Consider the following 12279-nt stretch of genomic DNA (forward strand, 5'->3'; position numbering starts at 1 on the left):
TTCGGCTCAGGTCATGATCTCACGGTCCGTGAGTTCAAGCCCCGCGTCGGGCTCTGTGCTGACCGCTCAGAGCCTGGAGCCTGTTTCAGATTCTGTGTCTCCCTCTCTCTCTGACCCTCCCCCGTTCATGCTCTGTCTCTCTCTGTCTCAAAAATGAATAAAAACGTTAAAAAAAATTTAAAAAAATAAAAATAAAAATAAACATTTAAAGAACATTTTTAGGGGCACCTGGGTGGCTCAGTTGGTTGAGCCTTGGACTTCGGCTAGGGTGGTGATCTGGCAGCTCGTGAGTTCGAGCTCTCCCCACCCCCCCACTCACCCAGGGCTCTGTGCTGACAGCTCTAGGGGCCTGGAGCCTGCTTCAGATTCTGTCTCCGTCTCTCTCCGCCCCTCCCTTGCTTGCACATGGCCTCTCTCTCTCTCTCTCTCTCAAAAATTAAAAAATATATATATTTAAATTTTTTTGATAATAAAATAAAATTCCTATCTTAAAAAAAAAAAAGTTAATCTTCCGCCTCAGTTTCCTCGTTTGTGAAAATGGGAATACTGATAATACATACCTAAATACATACTTGGACACATACACACGCTCTCTCCAGCTGGACACTAAACCCTGTGAGGACAAGACTGCCTGTTTACACAAATCACTGTATTCCCAACACTGGCCCAACAAGTCCTGCCTGGCACAGAATAGGCATGCAATTTCTTGAATGAATAGAGACCACATAATGAGGAAAGGGTAGGTCATGTCATCTAGACAGAACAGGAGGAGATTGAAAAAAAAAAGGTTCCTGCTGTTTCTCTCATTGTGGGGATGAGCAAGACAAAATGGTCAAAAACCTTAGCTAAGGGAAAACTTTGTGGTCTGTTTTCATTAGTTACTCTTTCCTGGGAGATATTAACATTTCTGTTCAAATGAATGATAAACTTTATTTAATGAACTTAAGATCCCTTCTGGGAACCACGAAGGTATTAGTTTTAGGAGGAGCCCGGTGACCTTTAACTAGTCTAATAATCCGTAACCAGTCACTTTTTAAAAATCCAGGCAAGTCACGATTATCTAAGGTCTCTTCTTCCTACAAGTTATTGTTGTCAGGAAGGAATTTTTGAATTAGGCTGCTTAGAGGCCTCTTCCTTTGAGACAATAAAAATGCTTGTAATCAATTATTGGTCACACACATTTTAAGGTTGGTTTTTTGTTTGTTTGTTTTTGAGAGAGGGGGGTGGGGAAGGGCAGAGAGAGAATCCCAAGCAGGCTCCACATTGGCACAGAACCCGATGTGGGGCTTGAACTCACAAACTGTGAGATCATGACCTGAGCTGAAGTCAAGAGTCAGATACTTAACTGACTGAGCCACCCAGGCGCCCCTGGTCACACACATTTTAAATAGGAGCTAGCTCTTCCTGTTTCTCCCCATTCATATGTTTGTAAGATAATTTTCCTGAAGAAAACACTCTGATCTATATTCCTTTAAAATCTTTGACAATCTCAGGTGGATACACAACTGAACTATGTAGCATGAGGTTCAGACTTTTATATGACCTATCCCATGTGGCCACAGCACCCTGCCACATGCTTCTGACACATCATGTCTTCCCAGGAGCCTCCTCAGTCATTCCCATACACTCCCTTGGACTTTCCTTTACCTGGGCCTGGGGGACTGTATAGCTTAGCAAGCTTCCATAGCACACCCTGGCATTAATCACCTCAGTTTTGCCGGTAAATGGTCTCAGATCTGTTTATAGTTCCTCTGAGTTTTAGGAACTCGTGGTGGGATAGGAGATGTACACTAAAAGATGGCCGTCCCGCGGGGCCTAGCCTACTGTCCTCATCCTCCCACCCGCCCCAGCACACTCTACGTGTTCTTTGATTGCCCTGTATCTCTCTCTTAGGATTGTCCATGAAATACCATCAAAAGTATGCCTGTGTGCTTCTGCCCCTAGCCTGTGCCCCTCCCTGGAGGGCAGGAGCCACTGCCAGTCTCTGCATTACTTGTGCCTGGCACTCAGCTGAATTAAAGTCCCTGAGCTGTCCACTCCCTCTGTGTGTGGTTACTGCCCTCGGCCTCAGCTGGCCCTACATAAAGTGACTCAGTAGTCATCGACAAGGAATGTGGCTGCTGGTAAAACCATCTGCAGAGAACCAGACATGGGTCTCTAGCTCCAGATCTGCCTCTATCTGACCAGATGATCAAGGGAAGTTTGCTTCCCTTCCCTAGACCTCAGTTTCTCCATTTACAAAGACTCTTTAGGGGTCTTCAAAATATCAGAGGGCTATGAACCATATTGATTAGTTCAGGAAAGGCGATCTGGAAGGAAAACTGAATGAACAGGTGTCAGAGCCTGGGAGAGGCACCCTGGCTGCTGATTTCTCATTTGGTCCTCAAAATCTTCCTGAGTTATGTGTTATCAGAGTGTAACTGCTGACAGCCAACCTGAGAAAGTCACGGCAAAGGGATCTGCTGCCCGTCAGAAATTCTACTTCATTCATTCATTCATTCATTCACTCACTCAACAAATATCTATTGTTGGGTCCTTACTGTCCGTCAGGCACTGTACCAGTACTAGTGGTAATGTGATAACTAAGATCTGTCCCTGATGTCGTGGGGTTTACATTCCATCCACACTAGAGCTCTATGCTGCCTCTGAGAAAGTTACTGTAGAAGGGAGCCTAGGTGGCTCAGTCCCTTGAGCATCTGACCTCGGCTCAGGTGATAATCTCACGGTTCATGATTTTGAGCCCTGAATCAGGATGTCTGCCATTGGTACAGAGGCCACTTGGGATCCTCTGTCTCTCCTTCTCACTACCCCTCCCCCACTCAACCATGCGTAAAAATTTTTAATGTTTATTTATTTTTGAGATAGAGACAGAGCATGAGCAGGGGAGGGGCAGAGAGAGAGAGGAAGACACAGAATCCAAAGCAGGCTCCATGCTCTGAGCTGTCAGCGCAAAGCCCAACACAGGGCTCGAACCCACAAACCACGAGATCATGACCTGAGCCAAAGTCGAAAGCTCGACCAACTAAGCCACTCAGGCACCCCAAACTTAACATGTTTTTAATAAAAAGTTAATTAATGAATTTTAAAAAAACGTATCCAAAAACTTGGGAAGAAAGAAAGTGAATGACTACATATTTTTTCAATGTTTTTCAATATTTTTTCATAGTAGCCCAGTATCAGTAGACTTTTCTCCCATGATGAAAGTGTTCTCTGTCCTGTCTGGCACAGGAGCCACTAGCCACACATGGTTATAAGCACTTGAAGGATGCAAGTGTAAGTGCAGCTGAGAAACTGAAGTTTCCATTTTAACTCCTTTTAATTGGCTACTGTTTTGTGAAGCACAACTCTATAGCAGTGGTTCTGAACTGGGGATGATTTTGCTCCTCAGAAGACATTTGGTAATGTCTTGGAGGCATTTTGGTCATCACTATGGCGGTGCTATTAGCATCTAATGGGTACAGGTTGGTGCTATTGCCATCTGGGCTAGTGTGGGGACTGTCCTGTACACTGTAGGGTGTTGAGCAGCAACTCTGACTTCTACCCACTAGATGCCAGTAGTAATCCCCTAGTTCTGACAAACAAGCACGGCTTTACCCATTGCCAAATGTCCCCTGGGAAGCAAAATTGCCCTCAGTCGACAATCATTGCGCTAGGGAAATGTACTTTTGTTGAGTGACTGCCTACTTATGGGCCTAGACTCTTTGAAATTTGATATTGATTTTTAGATTAATAAATTGCAAATAACTTTGCCCACTTGAGATACAAATTATTTCTGTCCAGTAGAAAATATAACTTCAAAGGATACAATTCCATTGCCTTGGAGAACATAACCAATTTTGTATCTAACCTAGGAATCTTAGTTAAGCATATGTTTCCTCACTGACTATATACATTTCTGTTTCTCCTTTAAACCACCTTAGCCATTCTCCTGGTTCCTTCATTAAGGAACTGACATATCCTTACTATGTATTTATATGAGTCAATTTTTTTTTAAATTTTTTTTTCAACGTTTTATTTTATTTTTGGGACAGAGAGAGACAGAGCATGAATGGGGGAGGGGCAGAGAGAGAGGGAGACACAGAATCGGAAACAGGCTCCAGGCTCTGAGCCATCAGCCCAGAGCCCGACACGGGGCTCGAACTCACGGACCGCGAGATCGTGACCTGGCTGAAGTCGGACGCTTAACCGACTGCGCCACCCAGGCGCCCCTATATGAGTCAATTTTTGAACTTGTTGAAAATCATCCTTTGTTTATCCATAGGGTAAAAAATGTGTTCACCAGGTACTATGAAGTAAAGAGGCAGGTTACAAGGCAGCATATATAATATGTGTTTGGGGAAAAACACAGAGAGGAAATATCTATGAAAGTATCCACACCAGGGGCACCTGGGTGGCTGAGTTGGTTGAGTGTCCGACTTCGGGTCAGGTCATGATCTCACAGCCCATGGGTTCGAGCCCTGAGTCAGGCTCTGTGCTGGCAGATCAGAACCTGGAGCCTGCTTCCAATTCTGTGTCTCCCTCTCTTTCTGCCCCTCCCCGGCTCACACCCTGTCTCTCTCCCTCAAAAATAAAGAAACATTTAAAAAAAAGAAAAGAAAGTATCCATACCAAAGTGTCACCTGTATTTGTCTCTGGGTAGAATTTAAAGAGAAATTTTTAATTTTTAATTATTTTTTAAAGGTCATTTTCTTTCCTTTTTTCTTTTAAATTTATTTTAGAGAGAGAGAGCACATACAGGGGGTGGGGCAGAGAGAGAGAATCCTTAGTAGACTCCATGCTGTCAGTGCAGAGCCCGACTTGGGATTCCTCAATCTCACAAACCTTGAGATCATGACCTGAGCCCAAATCAAGAGTTGAGTACTCAAATGAATGAGCCACCCAGGTGCCCCTAAGAGATAATTTTTTTTTACTCTGATTTTTGGGCCTTTTTATTTTTTGGGCTTTCTAGAATGAGCACGTGGTAATTGCACATTTTTTTTAACCCTGAAAAAATTTTTAAGGAAATACAGTATAATTCTCCTCTCCTCAATGTGGCCCTCATTTCCATCCTATTACCCCCACACTCACCTATTGGCTGGTCAGTGGCTGCCCTTGGTGCCCAGAAGACTCTGCTCTAAGATTTAGGACTCCTGCCATGATTTTTGGGTCTGGATCAGCAGTTGATACTTCATTGTTAATGTCAGTGTCATTAATCTGGATATTGTTGGATGTGGTTTGTAGGTTATTTGTAGCACAAGAGTTTCATATAGTAAAACAATCTTACATTTGTAGAGCTCTTATAAAACTTTCCATTTAATTTTTTTTTCTCCCCTAGGGGCACCTGGGTGGCTCAGTCGGTTAAGCATCAGACTTCGGCTCAGGTCATGATCTCGTGGTTCGTGAGTTCGAGCCCCGCGTCAGGGTCTGTGCTGACAGCTCAGAGCCTGGAGCCTGCTTCAGATTCTGTGCCTCCCTCTCTCTCTGCCCCTCTCCAGCTTGTGTTCTCTTTCTCTCTTCCAAAAGTAAATAAACATTAAAAAAAGTTTCCCTAAATAGACCCATTTAATACTGCCAAGTATTTTGTTTTCAGATGGACAGGATTTCTTCCCTAGTTTCTTATTCTCCTTGCTCTGGTCTCAGTGAACCCCCACTCCGTGAAGGTAGTATCTTGGCTCTTGAGCAAAGAGCTGGTACATTCCCATTTGATTTTAATTGGACATCCAATAATTACTACTGTATTTAAGTACTTGTATTTATTTTAACCTAATATCATTTTGGTTTAAAAAAAAATAACTGTGAGGGCGCCTGGGTGGCTCTGTCCGTTGAGGGTCCAACTTCAGCTCAGGTCATGATCTCACAATTCGTAAGTTCAAGCCCCACCATCAGGCTCTCTGCTATCAGCTTGGAGCCTACTTCAAAGATGGTCTTCCTCTCTCTGCCCCTTCCCTGCTTGTGCACGCACTCTCTCTCAAAAATAAATAAGCATTTTAAAAAATGAAAAAAAAAATAACCATGACCAATTACACATTTTTGCATTTGGATCTTCCATGCCAGATCAAAATCAGGATTTATCTGGGGCGCCTGGTTGGTTCAGTCAGTTAAGCATCTGATTCTCAATTTGGACTCAGGTTGGGCTCTCACAGTCATGATCTCATGGTTGTGAGATCAAGCCCTGCTTTGGGCATGGGGCCTGCTTGGGATTCTCTCTCTCTCTCTCTCTCTCTCTCTCTCTCTCTCTCCCCCTCCCCTGATCATGCTCGTGCTCTGTCTCTCAAAATAAATAAATAAACAAACAAACAAACAAACAAACAAACATTTAAGGAAATCAGAATTTATCCAGTTTTCAAGTAAAAATGGAGGTAAGGTTTTTGGTTTTTTTCTTTTAGATGACTGAGAACTATTTCATGCATCTCAAGTAGTATAAAAAGTTTACGGGGGAGCCTACGTGGCTTAACCAACGTTAAGCATCTGACTTCTTTTTTTTTTTTTTTTTTTTTTTTTTTTTTGAGAGCGAGAGAGTGAGCAGGACAGGAGTAGAGAGGGAGAAAGAGTCTTAAGCAGGCTTCACATCCAGCACAGAGCATAACGAGGGGCTCGATCTGACAATCATGAGATAGTGACCCGAGCCAAAATTGAAGAGTCAGCCGCTTACCCAACTTAGCTACCCAGATGCCCCCACCCATCTGACTCTTGATCTTAGCTCCAGTCTTGATCTCAGGGTCATGAGTTCAAGCCCCACACTGGGCCCTGCACTGGGCATGAAGTCTACTTCAAAACAAGGCAAACCAAAACAAAAACGGGCAATCCTGCCCCAGAGTGCTGAGAACCATCTTAAGGGCATCTTATTTATCACAAATCAACAGAACCGATTGTTCCCTATCTTTGCCCCAACAAGGATTGCCAGTCTTTCTCATTTTAGCCATTTTGGTGGATGTACGGCAACCAGAACTCTCAAACATTGCTGGTGAGAACATAAAAGGGACAACCACTGGGGCGCCTGGCTGGCTCAGTCACAGGAGTACGCAACTCTTGATTTTGGGGTTGTGAGTTTAAGCCCCCTGTTCAGTGGAGAGATTACTTAAAAATAAAGTCTTCAGGGGCTCAGTCGGTTGAGCATCTGACCCTTGATTTCTGCTTAGGTCACGATCCCAGTGTTGTGGGATCGAGCCCCGAGTTAGGCTCCATGCTGAGTATGGAGCCTGCTTGAGATTCTCTCTCTCCCTGTGCCCCTCTCCTCTGCTCACACAGGCACATGCTCCCTCTCTCAAATAAAAATAAAAATAAAATAAAATAAAATAAAATAAAATAAAATAAAATAAAATAAAATAAAATCTTAAACAGGGCAGCTACTTTAGAAAACAGTTTGGTGGCTCCTTGTCATGCATTCAGTTTATATTCCAGCAATTCCACTCCAAGATATTCCCAGGAAAAGTTAATATATCCACACAGACTTGCACATGAATATTCATAGCAGCTTTATTAATAGCCCCAAAGTGGAAACAACTCAAATGCTCATAAACAGGTAAGTGAAGAAACAAAAAGGAAACAAATTATGGGTACATGTAATAACATACATTAACATCTCAAAAAACAGGGCTCCTGGGTGGCTCAGTTGGTTAAGTGTCCAACCTCAGCTCAAGTCATGATCTCGGTTCATGAGTTTGAGCCCCACATTGGACTCTCTGCTCTCATCACAGAGCCCACTTCAGATCCCCTGTCCCTCTCTCTCTCTGTCTCTTCCCCACTTGCATGCTCTCGCTCTCTCACAAAAATGAATATTAATTTTTTTTAATATCAAAAACATCTTGAGCAAAAGAAGCCAGACACAAGACTATTGTACTGTATGCTTGTAGTATAATTTCATTTATATGAAACCATAGATCTACAATAATAGGCCAGACAGTAGTTGCCCAAGGCCAGGGGCTGGAGATAGGAATTGACTGGGACATGGTACAAGGGACCCCTTTGGAGTGATGAGAATGTTCTGTATCCTGCTTGTGGCAATTGTTACATGGGTATTACATTTATCAACATTTATCAAACTGTATAGTTTAAGGGGTGCCTGAGTAGCTCAGTCGGTTAAGAGTCCAATTTTGGCTCAGGTCATGATGTCATGGCTCGTGAGTTCGAGCCCTGCATTGGGCTGTCTGCTCTCAGCACACAGCCTGCTTAGGATCCTCTGCACCCCCCCCCCCCGCCCCTCCCCTGCTGGTGCTCTCTCTCTCTCTCTCTCTTTGTCAAAAAATAAATAAACTTGAAAAAAAACACTGTATAGCTAAAAATGGTATTTTCTAATAAGAGAATTATTACCTATAGATTAACCTTAATAAAATTGATTTTTTAAAAATGTTTTTATTTATTCTTGAGACAGAGAGAGGCAGAGCATGAGCAGACACAGAATCAGAAGCAGGCTCCAGGCTCTGAACTGTCAGCACAGAGCCCGATGCAGGGCTCGAACTCATGGAGTGTGAGATCGTGACCTGAGCCGAAGTTGGATGCCCAGCTGGCTGAGCCACTCAAGTGCCCTGATTTTTTTTTTTTAAATGGCTCTAGGCCCAATGTGGGATTTGAACTCATGACCCCAAGTCAACAGTCACAAACTCTAACGACTGAGCCAGCCAGGCACCCCTGTCTCCTACTGAATTTGCTGGTATTTACTGAAGAGCTAGTGAATTGAGGAAATCAAAGCTTTAAAGGGAAACACCAGGTAAAGAAGAAACAGAAAATTACTAAGAGTAGAGCAAGGGTTCCCAAATTAGGCAAAAAGCTCTCTATACCTGTTTTCCACTTGTAAAATGAACTACTCCATCTAGCAAACTCTTACTTAGCTACCTCACTGAAAGGAAGTATTTCATGTGCACACACGATTTGAAAAATCATAAAAGAACAGCAGTCCCTGCCCTACTTCTTCCCAGCCCCAAATCCTAAGAAGCAAACACTCTCAACGCTTCTGTTTCTTCTGTTATTATCTTCGTATTCCCAAATGATAGCAAATATGCTGATTTGTCAGTATCACATATTATTTCTTCACTCCTTGCCCTGATAAGTAAGGTCTTGGCTCTCCTATACTCCCTCCCCCACTTCTCTCCCTTTATTCAACAAAACTATCCGTATCACAATTCTTGATTAAATCAGCTGTCGCTGTGTAAAGTGCTGGCACAACACAAATATCGCTCACTGCTGAACTAGGAAGTACATGAAAACCACAGTTCCTTTCTTCGACAACCCTTCGTTTTTTGTGGAGTTAATAATTGCCTTTTGCCCCCATCATCCTGGTGTCCCAGCAATCTGTCATTATTATTTTTTAAGTTTATTTATTTGATAGAGATATAAAGAGAAAGCGTGAGCAGGGGAGAGGCAGAGAGAGAGCAAGAGAGAGAGTCCCAGGCAGGCTCCATAATGTCAGTGCAGAGCCTGACTCGGGGCTCGATCTCACCAACTGTGAGATCACGACCTGAGCTGAAATCAAGAGTTGGATGCTTAACCCACTGAGGCACCCTGTCATTACTTCTTTCCAAATCCCAACATCTTTGTCTATCAACAACAGGGTCCATGTGTTCAAACATATTAAATTTTCTTCCCTGTGATCTTCCTATCCTCCTGCTGTTATCTGGACTGGGAGCTAAGGACACTGTACAGCCGTCCTTCTGGACTTTCACTGTGGCTTCTGTGTTGGACTCCCCTTTCCCTACGTGGTTGTTAGTTAGGACCTGGAGAGACAGTAGTGGTGGTCACTATGATAATGCCGTTTACTATGAAAGCTCATGTCAGGAGTCACTCTACAGTATTTATGGGAAGAATACTCCATAAGCATAAGTTTACGAATGTAATCAGATATAATTTTCACGTAGCGATTTTGTTGAAAAAGAAAAACAAAGCTGGAGGTATCAAAATCCCAGATTTCAAGTTATATTACAGAGCTGTAGTATTCAAAACAATATGGTGGTACTGGCACAAAAACAGACACATGGATCAATGGAACAGGATAGAAAGCCCAGAAACCCACAATTACGTGGTCAATTAATCTTCGACAAAAGAGGCAAGAATGGACAATGGGAAAAAGACTGACTCTTCAACAAATGGTGTTGGGAAAACTGGACAGCAACATGTGGAAGAATGAAACTGAATCACTTTCATACACATACACAAAAATAAACTCAAAATGGATTGAAGATCTGAATGTGACATCTGAGACCATAAAAATTCTAGAAGAGAGCACAGGCAGTAATCTCTCTGACATCGGCCATAGAAACATTTTTCTAGGTATGTCTCCCGAGGCAATGGAAATAAAAGCAAAAATAAGCTATTGAGACTACATCAAAATAAAAAGCATCTGAACAGCGAAGGAAACAACCAACAAAATTAAAAGACAAGCTGCTGGGGCGCCTGGGTGGCTCCGTCGGTTGAGCGTCCGACTGCGGCTTAGGTCATGATCTCATAGTTCGTGGGTTCGTGCCCCGCGTCAGGCTCTGTGCTGACAGCTCAGAGCCTGGAGCCTGCTTCGGATTCTGTGTGTCTCTCTCTGTCCCTCCCCTGCTCATGCTCTGTCTCTGTGTGTCTCAAAAATAAATATAAACATTAAAAAAAAATTTAAAAAAAAAAAGACAAGCTGCTGAATGGGAGAAGATATTTGCAAATGACATATACAATAAAGGGTTAGTATCCAAAGTATAAAGAATTTATACAAATGAACACTCCCAAAACAAATAATCCAATTAAAATATGGGCAGACGACATGAACATTTTCCAAAGAAGACATCCAGATGGCCAACAGACACATGAAAAGATGCTCAACATCACTCATCATCAGGGAAATACAAATTAAGACTACAATGAGGTAACACCTCATACCTGTCAGAATGGCTAAAATCAAAAACACAAGAAACAACAGGTGTTAGTGAGGATGTGGAGAGAAGAACCTTCATGCACTGTTGACAGGAATGCAGACTGGTGTAGCCACTGTGGAAATGGTGTTTCCACTGTAGAACTTTTTTCCTCAAAAAGTTAAAAATAGAATGACCCTATGATCCAGTAATTGCACCGCTAGGTATTTACCGGAAGAATACAAAAACACTAACTCAAGGGGATACATGGACCCATATGTTTATTTGGACCCATATGTTTATTGCAGCATGATAAACACAATAGTCAAGTTATGGAAGCAGCCAAAGTGTCCATTGATAGATGAATGGATAAAGAAGATGTGTTATATACATATAATGGAATACTATTCAGTCATAAAAAAGAATGAAATCTTGCCATTTGCAACAATGTGGATGGACCTAGAGAGTATTAAGCCAAGCAAAATGAGTCAGAGAAAGACAAACACTATATGATTTTACTCATATGTGGAATTTAAGAAACAAAACAAAGGGGAAAAAAAGACAAACCAAAAGTCAAACTACAGAGAACAAACTGATGGTTACTCGTGGCAACGTTGGTGGGGGAATGGATATAATAGGTAAAGAGCGAATTAAGAGTACACTGATCATGATGAGCACTTAAGTAATGAATGAAATTAGAAGTACACTTATCATGATAAGTAATGAATGGGATTGTGGAATCACTATATTGTACACCCGAAACTAGTATAACACGTATGTTAATTATACTGGAAATCAGCCAATCAATCAATCAATCAATCAAGTGGTTTCAGAACCCCAGCCCCAGCTCCTGCATTGTTTTTCCAAACTGTTTCTATTCAAGTGTATTTTATCTGAATCTTGATTCAAACGAACCGACTATAAAAGAGACATTTATGTAACAATTGGGGAGGTATGAGCTGAATATTTTATGGTATGGAATTATTGTTAATATTTTAGGTATGCTACAGGATTGTGGTTATATCCTTCTCTTTCGGAGAAATGGTGTATTTTCATGTGAAAACTAAAGTGCTTGGGATCTTTAAAATAATCTTTTGCGGGGGTGAGAAAGAAAGTAGAAATAGGGCATAGGTGAGATGGGCTACATAAACGCTGATAATTGTTAAAGTTACAGAGCACCTGGGTGGCTCAGTTGGTTAAGCGTCTGACTCCTGGTTTGGGCTCAGGTCATGATCTCACAGTTCTGTGAGTTCAAGCTCCGCACTGACAGTGCGAAGCCTGCTTAGGATTCTCTCTGTCCTTTCTCTGCCTGCACCCCCACACCAAATAAATAAATAAACTTTTTAAAAATTACATAAAAAAATTGCTGAAGTTAGGTGATGGGTACTAGGTGTTCATTACACTACTTTTACATGTGTTTAACTTTTACATGTGTTTAGGGCTTGAACCTACGAACTGTGAGATCATGACCTGAGCC

This window comes from Puma concolor, chromosome E2 (genome assembly GCF_028749965.1).
Source record: "Puma concolor isolate L17-30 chromosome E2, mPumCon1.1.hap2, whole genome shotgun sequence".
In the NCBI taxonomy this organism is placed as follows: Eukaryota; Metazoa; Chordata; class Mammalia; order Carnivora; family Felidae; genus Puma; species Puma concolor.